The sequence below is a fragment of the Empidonax traillii genome, unplaced genomic scaffold (genome assembly GCF_003031625.1).
Source record: "Empidonax traillii isolate 1590-97213 ecotype Southwest subspecies unplaced genomic scaffold, ASM303162v1 scaffold551:size421405, whole genome shotgun sequence".
NCBI lineage: Eukaryota > Metazoa > Chordata > Aves > Passeriformes > Tyrannidae > Empidonax > Empidonax traillii.
In genome coordinates, this window is record NW_020955744.1 from 259,252 (window position 1) to 275,712 (window position 16,461).

General features: G+C 33.3%; 1 protein-coding gene across 1 annotated transcript in view; it reads right to left on the bottom strand.

The window, feature by feature from the left end:
- The window catches only part of MGAT4C (MGAT4 family member C), a 54,660-nt gene extending 39,237 nt beyond the window's left edge, over positions 1 to 15,423 (bottom strand). Inside the window, exon 1 of the mRNA XM_027897603.1 lies at positions 15,246 to 15,423. The gene's annotated coding sequence lies outside the window, so the exon portion shown is untranslated. The remainder of the gene's footprint in view (positions 1 to 15,245) is intronic.
- Positions 15,424 to 16,461: the final 1,038 nt, after the last annotated feature.

Genomic DNA, 16,461 nt, shown 5'->3' on the forward strand with positions numbered 1-16,461 from the left:
GTCCAATAGAAAATTTTGTTCTTTTCGCACTTCTTATGAATGTAATGCTTTCCTCAAATTTTAAACCACTACAAAATAGAACTGTGTAAGGTAAAAATATACAAATACTTGACAGTTGCAATTAGTACTTATTAAATAGAAAATGAAATATATTGTAATAAATTTTTGTTATATACTCTAATAAGGGCAAAAGAACAACATAAACTTAGTTCATAGTAATGTGAGGCTATGTGTGTGTAATGGATAAATATGGCATCTAACAATTTTTTTCTTTTATCCCAAACATCTGTATATACAGAAACAGACACAGTAGTAAATATAAAGTTAATGGTGGTAAATTACAGGAATATATTTAGGGTTCTTTTTATTTGACTAACAGTGTGATCACTGTGAGCACTAATAATGATCCATTATGGTTGGGAGCAAAACAGAAACAAAAATAGGAGTTTATAAGTACTGAATCCATGGTAAGCAAAGTGTAAAAAAAAAAAAAAATGCCCTTAACTGCTATCTTACCACTACAAAAAATAAAAACAAATTTGTATCATGCATGAAAGAAATATATACTCTGTATGGTTTTTTTAAAGCATTTAATGTCAGAGTAGACTAGCTGCATATTCTACCCTTAAATAGTTATATACTTTCCCTATTCAACAGTATTACAGCTATCTATTCAAAGTATGATAGTAATTAATTTTAAAAATAATTTAAAATGAAAGAACACATTGAAGGATAATTCAGATGCATATCATCTTATGATATTTAGATACCTTAAGAGAATTACCCTAATGTTAATGAATAGTTGAAATTATTTTTCAGTAAAGTGTGACTGTAAATGAATTGTAATATTTTCACTTTGATACTTAAAGAAAAGCTTTGAGATCAATGGAAGTAATAATAGCTCACATATTTGCATTGACAAAATGTCACTGAAAGTCTTTTATGGAATTATAGCACTTAAATTTCATCTCCCTTGTTTTATAAATTACTTCTATGCTTTATTCTTTATAGTCCTTATACAAATAAAAGTGAAAATAACTTTGTTAGAATAAAGACAAATTAAATTTAGAAGTACCATTGACAGAATAGGAGAATTTTTATACATGTTAGAATTTTAGAGATATTGATATGTTTAAATAGTGACATTATACAAATTATTTAATGTGATACTTTACTTTGTGATGTATTTTTTACATAATTACAATATAGAGTTTAAATAGACCAAAAGCTTTTCAGTAATAATGCATTAAACCTTTGGAAATGAGCTTTTAGAAACTGAAAGTGTTCCTTCAATTTATTGACTTTAATAGATGCTTAGAAATCTATAACCATGTGAGGACATTCTAAGAATAAAGTACAACTCATATAAAAGAATAATAACTTTCTTTTTAATATTTTATCAACCTCTAAAAAATGTGTTGAAAGCTTACAGGTTGTAATTTTGATTGAAAGAGAGCAAAAAAAAAGTTTATAATAGAGTTTTAAAGCAATCTTGTTTTTCAGAGAATCATAAAAGAAAATGTTTCTTATAATCTTTTGCACTGTTTGACTTAAATTCTTTCACTTAGAAACATTAGGTAATTGAGAAAGTGATCAGTGCATCATTTTTGTATTATCACTCCAGAGGGAAAGTGAAGCAGTCTGTTAAGAAATATTTTCTCTGTATTCTCTTATTTTCTGTTAAACTCTTGAAGTATGAATGCTTTCAAAACAAGGTAATTTTTTTGTTATCTGGACCAACTGGTCATTTAATGACAAAAGAATATATTATGCAAAATGTAAATGTGTTACTGGCTACTGATTAGCCAGTTGATTAAACTTCAAAATAACAGTTCTTTTCTTCTCTATTCTCAAAATAGATTTTTCTAAATCTATTTGTAGGCAGTTCACTTTGCCTTCTTCCTACTTTGCAGTCCCCAAATAGTAGGCCAATGATTTAGCTCCAAGGCAGCTATGATTGGATCTCTCATACAGAACACCCTCTTTAAAAAATTTGCATCAAAACCTTTCCTCCCATATCCTGACATGCATCTTTGCACCATGCTCCCTTCCTCACAATTGTGACTATTCTCTTCTCCAGAAATACTTTGGAAAACTCATCTTTGCTCACTAGATAGGTCCCTATGAACAGCACTGACACTCTCTCAGTGAATTTTCCCTCTCAGGCACTTCATATAATAAAGATGGAAAGGTGTTTCTGTCCCCAGTAAGAAGACCTCCTGAAGGGCACCTACACCATTGAGAGGACTGGCTCAGTGGAAGGATTTGCACCAGTCACATCACACACTGCCAGCTTGCTCTGTGAGACTGATTCACACCCCATGTTACATGGTGAGTTGTTCATTCATATCCTCACACTGCAAAGCTGCTCTCCTAGCACACTCCTCTGGAGCATAGGAGAGACTGTTAACTCCATTCTCATGCCTTTGGCACATTATGCACTGTAAGGAGCAGAACAAATCTGTACTTAATATCTTCCAGACACATAAATGGGAATGATAGGGCAACATTTGGAACTGGCAGGTTACCTCTGTCCTTCAGGTACAATGCCTGAGCACTAAGCAGGATAAAAGTTGTTGGGATGTGAAGGAATAGGCAACCATCAGCCAGGTCCTGCTGTGCACAGCTACAGACCTGCAAATTAGAGAGCTACATGTAGCAAAAGAGGCAGGCAAGTCCCCTGTTTGCACACAGCTAAACAGAGCTCCTGAGCTCCTTCAGCTTCTATGTAATGGGCACCAAATCCTCACCTTAACATAAGGAAGCCTCTGTTATTCTTCCAGGCAGGACAATGGTAGGGAATCCTTTACCTCTGAGATTCCTGTCATTACCTTAGAGAATGCCTTTACTGAGGTCAGTGCTGCAGAGATCAACACAGAGCCCTGACCTCACTGCCATTACTGTCTCAATGTCAAGAAAGCAAAACCACAATTAGAGGTGAAAAGCACTCCAAGCTTGCAGGCTCTTAGGAACCTTGTCACCTGGACAAACAGTAGAACTATCTGACACTCCAGAAATGTCTTCAGATCAGCCCTTCTGACATCATTAATGCATAGATGCATTATGAATCTCATTAAGGTCAGCCATACTCCTGAATAAGGGCTTTTAACAAGAGCAAGAGTTGGCAAGAGTTGCTTCATGTTTCATATTCTAGATTAAACTGCAGTTCACAGGTTACTCATGCACTTTTTTTTTTTCAAGGTAAATGTGTGCTTCTTATAGGAGTAAGAAAGAGTAATTACTGAGATATCCAGGAAGAAGTATAAAACTTTCTAACATATTTAACAGTTTAGCTAATAATCCAATAGATAATATAGACATTTCTAACTGAAGAATGTGCTGATTCACTAGATACAGTTATTTATCCTACTTTGATTACCTTTACTTACTTTCTTACTTTGAGACACAAATAGAACTGATTTCTCCCAATTTAGGAACATCCCTGGTCCCGATGGTCAGTAATTTGCTCAACTTATGTAAAAACAGGCAAATGAGCCACAGTGCAACCCTCTGCCTCATTGCCTTTCTTGTCCAGATGTGGAGAGCATCTGTGGCATGCATGTATTTCTGGCTGAAAAATATGTATTTCCCATCCTAGAAAGTGGGTCTCAGAGGAGCAAAAAAGTGTTATCCCTGTGTGTCAACATCCATAGAGTTCCTGTGGCTAGAACTGGGTTCCACAATGCAGACCTGTGTTATGAATATTTTTCACTAAAATATTTTTTGAAGTACTTTCAAATTTAATTTCAGACAAGCTGGGAAAATCCATTAATCCTGATATACACAATTTTCACATAGTTTATATTGTACTGATTAATATTAGGTCAAATATTAAAGTGCTAATTTATACCAATTTTTTAAGCTGACGACACAATAATGTATTATCATTGCAGATATTTCACTTAATCATGTAGAGAATCATGTAGAGCCTTAGAGTTCCCAGATGACTCTCAGTGAAATGACCTAACAGTTTTCCACTAATTCCCGAGTATGTATATTTACATATTTAGAAAGTCAAAATGCTAAATACTTGCTGATATAGATAAATCTCTCTACCATTGTGGGATAATTGCATTATAAAATTCAGAAAACTAATGAAACCAATGCTATGATTGCTATGAAATGTTATTTCAGATCACTGAAATAATTTTTTTTTGCACAAGTGATTTTACATGCACCAAAAAACTTCATTTTAGGACTATATAGTAGACTATTATCCATTTCAGTTAAATATTTAAAGACAAGAGCTAAATAACTGATGGAAAAAGATGTTAATATATTCTAAAATTTGGTAGTATTAAACAGCAAAAAATTGAAGCCTTATTGATCAGTGTGTCTAAGGGAAAGAAGGAGATGTCATTTTTATATGTAATCTGAAAAGTTCTCATGTTTATATTAGGAAAGTATATTTGACTCTTAAAATTGAATATTTTCATTAGACAGATATTGTTTCAATAACAAAGCAGCAAAATATCAGACCAGATACCTGTCTTGGGAAAACTGAATTCAAAAGTCTAAAGACTATCTGTGTCAGCTTGGTGAAGACAATTTACTCTGCTTCCCAGTCTCAGGGTAACAAAGGTTTTAAAGGAATCATCTGAGCTGTTGACCTAATGCTTTACAGCTATATAGCAGGTATTATATCCCAAGGAGTCCACAAAGAGCTTCACAGTCCTCCATTCACTGTGGGTAAGAAAGCATTTCCCCTATCTTAGAAAACTTATATCTACAGAGCACAAGTTCACAGAATGGGAATGTAAACTTCCTTGAAAGGAAGTAGGGGAGATCAAAGGCACTGGTCAGCACACTACAACTCTGTATGGATTTATTAGAGAAAATTCTCAGATGCTACCAGGAAGTTAGCTGCACCTCAAACTACAGATGAAAGTAGCATAAACGCACAAAGCTGTCAACAATTCTTACAGATTTAACTTTAGGGAAAAAAATCTTTCTTCACCTATCACCACATTCAAAACTTGAGCTTTTTGTCTTTGTTAAATGCTTTTGTTGGAAAGTTATGGTTATCAGCTATAAACCGTGGTGAGAGCTTTGCAAGCAAGCAGAAATCCTAAGAACCTTAGGGAAAATATTTATGGAATCTGACAGGTCACTGCACTTAGAGGATAGGCAAGCTCTTATTGTAACCCTCAGGCCTTCAACACCATTTCTCAGCAGAACATAGATCCTCAGTAGTGGTTTGGTGACATTTTGTGAAATGAAACTCTTAAGATTCCTTTCAGGCATATGAGACAGCACAAAATACTGAATTTTTAAGTTAATAGAAACTTCTGTATATATTTCCCCTATACCTTAGAGTTATAGGGGAAATTAATAACTCATGATCAAATTGACATGCATTAGGAAGACAAAGTGGGTTTTTTTTAAAGCAAAATCAAGAGTTTAGTTTTTAACTTTTTTTAAAGAGAGTTTTAGGTTTTAGTTCAATATTTAGTTAAATATGTAGATATGCACTATATTGTGCATATAAATATGCATCTGCATCACATATATGCCTACACACTTAGAAAAAAAATACAGGACTGAATGCAAGCTAAAAAGCCCTCAGTTTTCAGTGCTTTCAAAGTTAATGTTTTATGAGAAATATTTCATGTTGGATGTTCTGCAAATAAATTTTTAATGAAAGGATATAAGAATATGGTCTATTATAACTACCATATAAGAAGAATTGAGTAAATGATCCATAACACACAACCTCAGTACATAATTGTCCAAACTTCTTACAACGAATGTTGAAACAGACTGTGCTCTTTTTAGTAGTTTTAGAGACTAAAATTCCTGTCAGACTCCTCTGTGCATTTTGTCTTTCTTATGAAATACTAATGTAAATAAACAAAAACCATCCAAATAAAAAGTTGTAAAAAGCTCAGTGAGAAATTACCAATACAATAGAAGAACCTTACATAATTCAGCTGCCACCATATGTAATTAAGATATTGGAGCATCTCCCTAAATAACTTAGTTTGTAAAAATGATCACATATGGCTCACAGAAACATTTATGGTATGTCAGGAAAACATATAAAAAAATTCTGCTAAGATATATACAGAGACTGTGTTGTAATCTATTTCTTTGTGCTGGTATTGTTTCCTTGGGCTATTCTAGCTAGCCTACTGAGTCAAGGCATAGAATTACAAACAAAGACTACTTATTGTGAAAGATTTTTTCTTTTCTTCTTCTAGGTACTGCTTTTGTTGCAATTATCTAACTTCTAGATAGTTGCCTATCTCACTTCTACATGACAAGCAGTTTTGGAGTCATGTATTGATCTAGACTTTCCTGATGAAGCTGTCCTTGCTCCCTTAATCCCTATCACTAAAGTCTTATAGCTGCTCACCTGCATGATGTCTGAAAGTTGTTTTGAAAGAAAGAAATCAAAAATGCCTATCTGTCAACATCTTATCGGCTGGGAGGAATGCAGCTCCATAGAGCTCTATTAGGGAAAAAGAGTTTGTTTCTACCTCTTCTTCACACAGAGGCCTTGTGGCAACAAATGTTTCCCCATGCTATGTCTCTGTGGTCTGGCAAGACTCTAGTTTCACATGGGAACATTCAGTGATTCTGACGTGGAATCTTGAAGGAATATGGATGAGAAAGGGGAAAAAAAAGTTTTTTTTAATATTATGCAAACTTCACTATATCTGAGCAGATTATCACAAGAGACAAGAAAAACACTGCATCCAGAAGGAAAGTCAGTTGTAAAATCATAACATTTTGCTAATTGTACAAAGAAAAGTTTGTGATAATCATCTGTAACAAAAAACCATTATGCATACTAAATATCAGTGTAAAGTTTTTTTAAAATATGATACCATACAGTTATGAAAACAAGTTTTAGTTAGTGTCGAATCAGAAGGTGAATATATTCAATTTAGCAGTGGGCCATAAATGTATGTACATGTACCTATGTATATATAGCTGCTCACTTTTGGAAAATATGATACTTTTGCCTCATATACCTGTATTAAATATATAGATATTTTAACTAACATTTAGTTATTTTTATTTTTCTATTATTATTCACTTTATATAGCCATAGGTGTAAAATAATTATGAAGATTTAATTCTAGAAAACTATAAAAGTTACACAAACAGATTTTACTAAACCACTTGCTGAAAATTAAAAGAATACTTGAAATTAGAATTGGAATTTAACAGTGACGTGCAACAATTCCAGAATTGAGCACATACGGTCAATAACCTCAACTCAACAGTCACTATTCACAGACAGAAATGAAAGATCCCATACAAATATAATAATGACCTGTACTTGGAACTAAAAGAAGCACTGGACAAGTGATGATAAGAAAAAAGACTCTTAAATTTTAAGCAAACAGAATTCAGATGCCACAAGCAAGGATAAAAACCCTGAAGAGAATGATTGACAAATCTATAAAAGAAATAGGAATGTTACAGCACTCTAGAGAGAAGAGAAGAAAAACAAATAAAAGGAATTCTGTTTTGATTTGATTCTCTGCTTTGAAAAGACAACTAATAGACACACAAGTAAGTAAAATAATCCAGTTTTTTACTATTATAAACAAAATTAGATTAAAAGATTAGTATTAATGCTAAAAGTCAAGCAGTCAAAAATTAGGAAATACCTCATCTGTCTTTTCACACTCTTCACTACTGCCTGTTCACTCCCGACTTGGGCCCTGGTATATAACTGGTATGATAGTAATATAGACAAAAGTTTCCACTTATCCTGACAGAACTCTGAGTTGCTCTTTAATTCCATAATTGGTGAACAAGAAGTCGACATGTTCTGCTGCAGATAGAGAGGCAAAGTATTTCCCATGAGGACAAATGAGCATGTTTTCCCAAAGTATATTGCACATTAGGTTCAGTCATGAGACAGGAGGCAACTCTAGGATTAGCAAAGTGTTATGGCTGCTCCATCTGCGCAGTCCTTGCTTCTGTGTTGATAGTGCCTCATTTGAGTATGACTTAACAGAAGTTAGGGTAGGACCAGCATTTTATTTAATTTTTGTAAAAGAAATTTATTGGTTACCAATGCTGTTTAACCATATAACTTGAATTAGAGCTAACACCAAAGAAAAAGAAAAGAGTCTGCAGAACATTATCCCCGATCACTCAGTTTCTGCAATGTTAAACATAGTATGGTTTAGTTTTAATACATTTATTCAAAATGAAAGATATGATGACAATCAACAGCCTTCATTTCTATTCTTGATGCTGAGCGCATACGAGTGCTGATAATATCAATATTAGATGCACCTCACCAGGATCTCTTCATATATTTTCTTAGCTTTCATATATCTTATTATTAAATGAACATTGCAATTAAAAAAAAGTTTTCAAATGCTGAAGTAAGTGATTTAGAGATACCTCAGTCTTGCAGATAGCATTCAACTTATTTTTATGATTCCAAATGTACTTGGAACGTGCTATAAACTCAACTGAAATAATAACCACATATTTCATTTGTGGTATCTGTGTAATGAACTGCTAAAATCCAATCACATCTGAAGAGACATGGAGATGTGTGTTTCAATGTTACTTCAAGAAACGCGGAGTTATCCAGAGTGAGGAAAAAAAAAAGGTTTTTTTTACATCTACAATCACACCTCAGCATCTACCAGTGACAGCACACTGGAACCTACTGTCACTAGCTGGTATTAATGTCATACCAGTGCTAATGAAGAGCACCATAGCTACTCATGGAAGCAGAACAGAAAAAGTGTTCATTACCACCGTGGGATTTAGTATGAAACTTTGTTCTGTGCTTTCCCCAAATGCTAGTGAAAACTGCAGTTGTTCTAAAAGCTCTACTATAATTTACTCTTTGATAAACACTCAGGAGAACAAGCACCAGTGAATATTAGCATGACTACTAATAAATGATTAATAGAGGTTGTCTCTGATTACTTATGTGGCACATCTATAGAATAATGAACCTCTAACTACAGTGTCAAAGGGCAATATGGTCAGGCCAAGTCTCATGACCATACTTTTTTCCATTCACCCTTTTGATTTGGTCTAAATATAATATGAGTTTTGTTACTGGTAAAAATAGTCTTGATTTGGGAATATTTATCTTATTTAATTTGAAACCAATAAACAATAGCTTTTAATTTTAATTAATTTTAATTTCTCAACTTATGGGTTGAGAAATGAAGATATGAACTGTCTAAACTCCCCTTCTTCTTGCCAAGCACTGTGCTCAGCCCCTTCAGCCTCCACCGCCCAAACCCTGCCACTGATGTCTAGTTCAAGACTTCAAAATTAAAAATACCTTCTCTGTATTGGCTGTAGCACAGTGGACTTTGTTTAGGCTGGTTTTAGGCAGTGCACCTGAAAGAGGGCTGGAGCTGGCATTAAGGTCCTGACAATCTTCCCTCACTCTGAAGTGGTCTGGAGCTCAGAATATGAGGCAATGTGGACTCACACTTGATAAAGAGAACTTATTCTTCTGTAGTCATTTTGTCTCAACAAGGAAAATCTAAGTTCCACAGGCTGAAAAAATCAGCCTAAATTTTCCTCACTATTTTCTTTCTCTGAATTTCCCAGAAACATTATCTATGAGCAAATCATAGACATTTTAAACAACCAACCATTTTCCAGAAATCGTTCAGGAAAAGATAACAATTATAATAACATTATTCAAAGGTGCAAGTTCTTTCTGGAAAACATCCCATGTTTCATTCTGGCTCCACTAATAACTATTTTAGAGAAAGCAGAATGGTAAATGACATTTGAAAGTTTAAAACTGAGTGTACATATTAAGTGCTTATGCTTGAACAGTTTGGAGTAATTTTCAGGTTGCAAGAGATAAAATAACGGCATATTGTTCAATGTTTTTTGTATTTGTTTTGTGCTGGGCTGATTGATAGTAAAGTAGCTTGGTTGCGGTTTTGTGTGGGTTTTTTTTTTTCATCTAGCGTGAAAGAGATGCTAATGAAATCTTCCCACAGGTGCAAGTTTAATGCAGACTAAGACAGTTGAATTAAAATGTAATTAACCACATTGCTATTTGTATTTTTTAATTTAATGCTAAGTACTTGTTTCCTCTGCTTCATTTAGTGCTTAATGTTATACAGGAATTTTTATCCCTGTAGTGACTGCACTTATGTAAACTAATGAGTTAAATTTTATCCTATATTCATCCCAGTCATGTATATTAAATGCAAGAAATTAATGCTGTAGTAGTATTTCCCATCATGATTGTCAGAGAACTTGAAAATCTTTATCTGAAAGACTCTCCAGTTGTTAGCAGATAAATTCTATGAGACAATATTTGATTACAGCAACATGAATGAAGATTTGCAATAAATGCAAATGGATTTACCCTGACTTTGATGACGAGAAGCCAACCCTGACTGTAGCAAAAGACTGAAGTACTACAAACCCCATATCTCAAATTTCCTTGGTAATGGGAATGTCACTTTAAGGAAATTCAAACTCTAATCCATTCTTCTTGTTGATTCAACTACACTCCTAGACATATATTATGATAGAAATATAAATCTTGGAAGTCCAGCTGAAATCCATATTTAAATCTTCTTTTTGAAAAATACAATACACTAAACAGCTCAGTATATTCTTAAAATACGTTGATGATATTTTTTAAGGAATAGGGTGTCAGCATGAAGTACAAGAAATAAGTCAAATGAAGAATAAAACTGGCACAAGAATTTTGTGCATAAAATAAGCATAGGTAGGTTGTAAATTGCAAGAAGGTAAGACTCTATAACAACTTTCCCGTACCTGTTAAAGGAATAAAATCCAAGCTGTTTAAGACCAAGATGGACCAGTTTAAATGAGCAGTTGTAAGGCTACTCAAGTGCAATGTACTGGATTCATTGACATGGAAAATTCTTAGCACTTTAACATTTCAGTTCAGTAAGTGAAGGAAATTATAAGGAGATAATATTCAGCTAAATTGATTTTTTTATTTTTCTGAGTTAAAAATGGAGGATTCTGAGAACTTGAATACTGAAAGTAATTTTCGTGAAAGTACTTAGTAAGGAAAAAGGTTGAAAAGGAAAATAATATGCTTTGAAAGACCGATGTCAATAAATTTTAGGAAACAAGTGTGTATCAAAAAGGCAATATAGTAAACTTCTCACTAAAAGGTTCTATGTATACAAAAGCTAATGTATTCAGTCCACACGCAAGAGTAAGCCATAAGAAGAGCTGTACTTGACTGCTTCAGTAGTAATTTGATGATATTGAAATTAAAAAGGTCATTCACAAAGTAGAAGCAATCACATATTACTACGGAAGACAATGAAGATATAGGGCAAGTGGACATGTAAGGATTAAATCAGAATGTTAAGGAGAGAAAAGAGTTACTGTTCTTTGAGAACATTAAAAACATAGAGGTTAGAGATGATAATACAGTGCATACTAAGAAGAAGAGAAAAAGAAAGTCTAGTTCCAATACCCATCAGGGAGGGAAACAGGAATCTTTTCCCTCTGCTTTTTACAGAAAGTGCTATGACCATATTTTTTTTCTGAGATTTTATGGAGATTAGAAAGAGAACACTGAGATAAAGTGAAGAAAAGACAGTATGTCTCATTAATAAAGGGAGAAAAGTAGTGGCTGGGGAATCAGAGTTCAGACAGTCTAGTTCTGATGATAGGGATTATATTAGGAAAAATATTAAGATGTTATTTATTTACTTAATTGTAGGATAATAAAACACTATATTTCCCAGCATGTATTTCTCTATAAATAAAGGTATTGGTACAATTTATTTTCCAACTTTCTAAGGACAGTTAGCTTCATATGTAGAAAAGAAATAGCAGGTGTGACAATCCATTGACTTTAGATAATTCTGTAATATTGTCTTTATAAGACTTTTATAAGAAAACAATAGAGAAATAATCCCTTGAAAATAATCCCCTTAAAGAAGATGCCTTCTTAAAAATATTTTCTTGAAGAACACCTATCAGTGTTTCTACCTTAATTGCAAATCTGGCACCACTGGGATCTTGTCTGGCTACATGGGTTTTCTGGAAGTTTCTTGTGCTTTTTGATTTCTGATAATTGAGGAAATGTGATATTTATTGCTGTATTTGTAGCAGTAGGTTAAGCACATATCCTCTTAAAAAAAAAATCTTCATTAAACTACCCATTTGAAAAATTTAAAATCTCTTACTTTTCCTTGTGATCTGTAGAGAAAAAAAAATATTTTGTTGCATTAAAAAAAAAAAAAAAATTATTGTATTCTGTAGGGCTCAAAATCCACTTGGTTTGAAGACCAAATAATCATTTGATCTTGGTTAGTTTTTATTGTTAACATTCAGAAATATTTTTAATCTTATTCATATAATTTCTAATTGCTCTAGAATGGCTGTGGGAATGAAGCAGGTAAGTATAAATTCAAAGGAAAATTCTTATCTTCTCAGCTGTTAGTCCACATGGAATCAAACCAGAAAGCAGTAATATGACATCTAAAGATACCAGAGTTTTTATCTTCCCTTCTTGCTCAGTTTTCATCCTCTTCTAATATGACAGTAAAACTACCAATTATGATTTGCATATCTGTCCATGAGGGAAACAACTAAGAATGACAAGGAGGGGTGTTTATAAACTGCTGATATTCTAAAACTAGTAAACTGGGTTGGATTTGAAGGGGCAGTCCTGGGCAACTGATATCAGACATCACTGACATTGTCCTGAGCAATATAATGCCATTATTATCAAGTTTTTAATACCTGATAATCAACTGATTCCATAAAGCTGCATATGTTAAGATATTAAGCAGCATCGTCTATAGAACTTAAAGAAAATGCATTCTGATAATCCGCCTTATAAGAAATCAAATACTGGTTTGTGTATCAAAACACAACCATTATGGAGTTTTGAAATACTAGTGTGAGATTTTGTAACACATTTACCTGCCTGTTTCTTAAGAGCCCTATACTGCTCTATGGCTTTAATCTGAAATATCAGGGTGCAATTGTTTGTTGATTTGATTTGCAAAGAAAAAAATATGGAAGGATCGGGTTAAACATGAATGGAAACATTCAGTTATTAAGAAAGGACAGATCAGATCTGATGATAGCCTGCGATTTGAAAGTGTACAGATTAGGAGACTTGTGTTCAAAAAAGTAAGGGTCATGAGCACTGGGTATGAAGATTTAAGTTAAGAAGGTCAGATCTAAGAATTTTCAGTCCTCAGTGAATTTGTTAAATATACACTTATATTTCACAGTGATATACTTCCAAACTTAAGTAGAAGTTAGATAACATGAATATTTTTAGCAAGGTATCTTTCTGAGTTACAAAGTTACATAACATAAAAACCCCAATCAACAAAGAAAACAAATAAACAAACAAAACCACAAAAAAAACCCTGCACAAAAGTTATTCATAACAAAGCCACATAGTAAATTCAGCATGTTAATATGCTCTAAAATGTTCTAAGTCCTCGAAAAGAAGTCAAGTTTTTAGATCTCACATGCTGTAGACTGGTTTAGTTTCCACCATGCTTGGGTTTGATTTGCTCCAGACTTACACACAGTATGTAACTGTACTTCTATGAAGCTTCTAGGTCAGATCAGCTATGCCTAGTGAGTTTAGACACTTACATGACTAGGTTTCCAATAAACTAAAAGAAATCAGTGCTTTGTATTTAGGGAACTATTTTCTACCTGCATTCCATTTTAGCAGTTTAAATCCTTTTCTTGTTTTTGAATATTAATCCTTATCTATGCAATCTTTATCTGTCTAACTGGGTTATTTTGCTCTGAATTAATGTAAAAAACTAAATCGTTGTGCTACAATTATAGTCTGTTGTATATTATGAGACCACTGAGAGTTTTTTTAATCTTTTGCTAAAGCAGAATCATCATAGAAAATTCTGAATTATTCTATGCATGGGAAAAAGTCTTGTGAGTTCATCTAATTAATTGTAACATGGTAAAGAAGATGAGAATGTATTACAGAAAGCTTAAATGTTTTCAACCTTTCTTTTGAAAGATTAGCAGTGGCATCTCAATGTGAGAAAAACAATCCAGGGGGAGACAAACCCTGAAGAGCTCTTAAATAGCTAAAAAGACAAGAAATCAATAAGGTCCGTAATTATTGGCACATAGATTTAATGAAGTGTAAAACTTTGGTGTTACGACAAATTAAACTCCATTAATGTCCATGGATAATGAAGAACAAAAAATGATTAAGAAAAAAAGGCATTCTTTTCTTTTATCATACACTTAATTCAAAATTATTTTTAATGTAAGAAACAGCTGAAGGAGACTTAAAACAGTAATTTAATAGGAATTTGACTTATTATAAAGCAAACCTAAGCACTTTTTAATATTTCCCAAATGGATATAGAATTTAAACTAGTAACAAGCCTCACTGAATGGACTTGGGAATTATTATGAAATGTACTACAGGTAGGTTAATTGGGTTCATTTTATGAAAGCATATTCTAAATTAGCTAAACTTATCCTGTTAGGGTTTTTTTTTGACCAAAAAAAAAAAGGGGAGCTGAAGGTACTGCCATTGGGTTAGATTCTGAGATGTAGAAGAATCTGACTGATAGCAGTGGGAACTGGGAAGCTGATATTTCACATGTGCATCACAGTGAGTTCTGAAAAGCGTTTGTTGGCCATGGAGGATGAATCAGACAGTTTTAACAAATATTTGCAGTAGTATGAGTGTCCTTCTTTTCTTACTCTAAGATTACTGCTGGATAAGTCTGCCATATATTAAAGATCTTTTCTGTCTTCATACAAACCAAGCTTCCAACAGAGATAATATTATTTCCTGTGACACCCTTTTCCCCTCGTATTCTACTAAATTCTATATTTCCCTTGTATTCTACTAAAATGTTGCTAATTAATTTAGTTTAATGGATGTTAACACACTGTAGAACAAAAGCTAATAATCTGGAGTGAATATTAGTTCAATACATGCATCTTCTCTACATATGCAATCTACATGCATAACGATACCTAAATATTGTAGAATTTTATTAGATAAAGCGTACCTGGTACATCACAGAAATAGTTGTAGATCTTAGAATATCTAAACACTATGTAAGAAACAGAATGGAACAATCAAAAGACAAACATTTAGCTATCAATTTAAGTAAATTCCAGTACTAGGGAAGCATTTGAATTTGTGTCCAGGTATAAGATATAAGTCCTTTGAATAAAGTATGCAAAAAAACCCCTTGATAACAGGATTACAGTATTTAAATAATAACCTATGGAGAACCTGCATAGTTTTTACATAGGAATCTCACCTCTAAATAGTTAATCCATGTCCTCACTTCTGATTCAGGACATTTTTCTTGATTGTCATTCCCCCGTGCTGAGAAATACTCTTCTGGCGATGGCTGCTGTCCATGTCTTTCTCAGTAACTGCTTGCTAACCCCTTGGCAGAAGAACCCTATTTGCCCATTGCCAGCTTGATTTTCTGTCAGGCTTTGAAAAAAAAACAGAACAAAACATCACTTGGGCAGCTATTTCCACTTACACATGGGAAAAAGGCAGAGAGAGAGTCAAAAATGATGATAAGCTGAATTTGACCTCAGGCCAGGCTGGAAAATGTGTTTGATGGTTTTCCAACCATATTGAGAAGATGACAGCTAAGCACTGTAATTATAAAGATCAATATTCTTATAATCTCTTGTTAGTTATATGTCATATTTTTTACATTATAAATACCTAAAGTAAGTTAAATGCAAACCCAGAAATTTCAGCTACCAACAATCAAATGTTTGAGGATATACTGAGAGAAACCATTCTACTTGCACCATCTCTTAATAGATTTCTGCTGTAGGGTTTGAAACTACTTCATTCTGACAGAAATCTGGGGGAAAACAGAGATGGATGAGAAGCCATGCCTCAGGAATGAATCACTGCTGATCACAAGAAAAATCTATTCCTGTGGAAAAACTACCCTCTTTTTCCAAACTGTATACTTTATTGATGGAAATTGCCTAACCAAAGGCATATAAACCCCAAAGTTTTACTGTGTCACTCCTATCAAGTCAGATTTACAATAAGAATAGAGTCTTTTTCTGAGATTTTTTTAGGTGGAAAATTCACATCAAACATCAGTCTACTACATTCCTGAAGCATTTTCCTCCAGAGCCAACAGTGGATATCTCTATTTATCCTACGGTAGACCTTACAATATAACTTCCTTTGACTTTGTAGTTTAGAAATAGCAAAAGAAAATTTGGGTAGGTTTTTTCTGTTGTTATATTTCATCATTCCTATTATGCAGTCTGTGGCAAACTACAGCTCAAGGAAAAAGTTAAATCTTAAATGGCTGATGCAGACTTGGACAATTATTACCTTTTATTTAGAAACAAAATTAAACAGACTTTAACTATTTAGAAAACTGTTCCCCAAACCCAGTGCACAACTGATAATAGCAATCGTGGAAAGCAAAAATTAAGATTTTATTTTCTGTTAAATTAAACAATTTATTCCCAAAATTTTGCTGGATG